Source organism: Petromyzon marinus, unplaced genomic scaffold (assembly GCF_048934315.1).
Source record: "Petromyzon marinus isolate PM22_M1 ecotype Great Lakes invasive population unplaced genomic scaffold, UKy_Petmar_22M1.pri1.0 PM_Scaffold_37, whole genome shotgun sequence".
NCBI lineage: Eukaryota > Metazoa > Chordata > Hyperoartia > Petromyzontiformes > Petromyzontidae > Petromyzon > Petromyzon marinus.
This window is the reverse complement of record NW_027423357.1, coordinates 263,606-266,105: the sequence shown is the minus strand read 5'-3', so window position 1 is coordinate 266,105 and position 2,500 is coordinate 263,606. Positions and strand designations below refer to the sequence as shown.

At 62.7% G+C, this 2,500-nt stretch overlaps 1 protein-coding gene across 1 annotated transcript in view; it reads right to left on the bottom strand.

The window, feature by feature from the left end:
• LOC116958111 (uncharacterized) overlaps positions 1-2,500 on the bottom strand; it is a 348,130-nt gene that overhangs the window by 339,535 nt on the left and 6,095 nt on the right. The gene's annotated exons all lie outside the window — the stretch shown is intronic.

The window sequence follows — 2,500 nt, the reverse complement described above, 5'->3', positions numbered from 1 at the left end:
CATCACCACCACCATCACCACCACCCCCACCACCATCACCACCACCACCACCCCCACCACCACCACCATCACCACCACATCACCACCACCACCATCACCACCATCATCATCACCACCCCCACCACCACCACCCCCATCACCACCACCATCACCACCACCACCACCATCACCCCCACCACCATCACCCCCACCACCACCACCACCATCACCCCCACCACCCGCACCACCATCACCACCACCCCCACCACCATCACCACCACCACCACCACCCCCACCACCACCACCCCCATCACCACCACCATCACCACCACCACCATCACCACCATCATCATCACCACCACCACCACCACCACCCCCATCACCACCACCATCACCACCACCACCATCACCACCATCATCATCACCACCCCCACCCCCACCACCATCACCACCACCATCACCACCACCCCCACCACCACCACCCCATCACCACCACCATCACCCCCACCACCACCACCACCACCCCCACCACCACCCCCATCACCATCACCACCACCACCATCACCACCACCATCACCACCACCACCACCCCCACCACCACCCCCATCACCATCACCACCCCCATCACCACCACCACCATCACCACCACCATCGCCACCACCATCACCCCCACCACCACCCCCACCACCACCACCATCACCACCACCACCATCACCACCACCACCATCACCACCACCATCACCACCACCACCCCCACCACCATCACCACCATCATCACCACCACCATCACCACCACCATCACCACCACCACCACCATCACCCCCACCACCACCACCATCACCACCACCATCACCACCACCATCACCACCACCATCACCCCCACCATCACCACCACCATCACCACCCCCACCATCACCACCCCCACCATCACCAACCCCACCATCATCACCCCCACCATCATCACCCCCACCATCACCACCATCACCACCACCATCACCACCACCATCCATCACCACCACCACCATCACAACCACGACCATCACCACCACCACCATCAACACCACCATCACCCCCACCATCACCACCCCCACCATCATCACCACCACCATCATCACCCCCACCATCACCACCATCATCACCACCATCACCCCCACCATCACCACCACCATCACCCCCACCATCACCACCACCATCACCACCCCCACCACCACCATCACCACCATCATCACCACCACCATCACCATCACCACCACCATCACCACCCCCACCATCATCACCCCCACCATCATCACCCCCACCATCACCACCACCACCACCATCACCCATACCATCACCACCACCATCACCACCACCACCACCATCACCACCATCACCACCACCACCATCACCATCACCACCACCACCACCATCACCCCCACCATCACCACCACCATCACCACCACCACCATCATCACCCCCACCATCACCCCCACCATCACCACCACCATCACCACCATCACCCCCACCATCACCACCACCATCACCACCATCACCACCATCACCATCACCACCACCACCATCACCACCACCCCCACCACCATCACCACCACCATCACCACCACCCCCACCACCACCACCCCCATCACCACCACCATCACCACCACCACCATCACCACCATCATCACCACCCCCACCACCATCACCACCACCACCACCATCACCACCACCACCATCACCACCACCATCACCACCATCACCACCACCACCACCACCCCCATCAACACCACCACCATCACCCCCACCACCACCACCATCACCACCACCACCACCCCCATCACCACCACCACCACCCCCACCACCACCCCCATCACCATCACCACCACCACCACCCCCACCACCACCCCCATCACCATCACCACCCCCATCACCACCACCACCATCACCCCCACCACCACCATCGCCACCACCATCACCCCCACCACCACCCCCACCACCACCCCCATCACCACCACCACCCCCACCACCACCATCACCACCACCACCATCATCACCCCCACCACCATCACCACCACCACCATCACCCCCACCACCACCCCCATCACCACCACCATCACCCCCACCACCACCATCACCCCCACCACCATCACCCCCACCACCACCCCCACCACCACCACCACCACCACCATCACCACCACCACCACCACCATCACCACCATCATCACCACCCCCACCACCACCACCATCACCCCCACCACCACCACCATCACCACCACCACCATCACCACCACCATCACCACCACCACCATCACCACCACCATCACCACCATCACCACCACCATCACCACCACCACCATCACCAGCACCATCACCACCACCACCATCACCCCCACCACCACCCCCACCACCACCCCCATCACCATCACCACCCCCATCACCACCACCACCATCACCCCCACCACCACCCCCACCACCACCCCCCATCACCACCACCACCATCACCCCCACCACCACCATCACCACCACCACCACCACCCCCCATCAC